This window comes from Triticum aestivum, chromosome 4B (assembly GCF_018294505.1).
Source record: "Triticum aestivum cultivar Chinese Spring chromosome 4B, IWGSC CS RefSeq v2.1, whole genome shotgun sequence".
Taxonomy (NCBI): domain Eukaryota; kingdom Viridiplantae; phylum Streptophyta; class Magnoliopsida; order Poales; family Poaceae; genus Triticum; species Triticum aestivum.
Genome location: NC_057804.1, coordinates 540,843,322 through 540,843,876, shown reverse-complemented (window position 1 = coordinate 540,843,876; position 555 = coordinate 540,843,322).

Sequence of the window (555 nt, the reverse complement as noted above, 5' to 3'; positions counted from 1 at the left end):
AAACGAGGCCTGGCGTACCGTAGAACGGAGGAAACGACCTTGTGTTCGATCGGCCACGTTCGAAACAGGATCCTGTTCATCGGGAGGGGTCTGCCGTACCGCAAAACGGATGAAACAGACCTCCTACGGTCAAAATGGGGGTCCTGTTGATTGGGAGGGGTGTGGCGTACCACAAAATGGAGGAAACGGACCTCCTACGGTCGTAACGGGGGTCCTGTTGATCGGGAGGGGTGTGGCGTACCGCAAAACAGACGAAACGGACTTGTGTTGGAGCGCTACAGTTGAAACGGGGGTCCTGTTCATTGGGAGGGGTGTGGCGTACCGCAAAACGGGACTCCACGGGATACTGTTCATCTCCACCGTCGACCTCCTCCAGCCTCCACGGGCTACCGTCGACCTCCTCCAGCCTCCACGGGCTCCTGTTCATCCAGCCTCCACCGCGCACTACTCCACCGGCTACTGTTCACTCACCCCTCCACGGGCACCCTTCCACCGTCTACTGTTCATCTAGCCCTCCACACCACGGGGACCTGTTCATCCAGAGGCAACGCCACC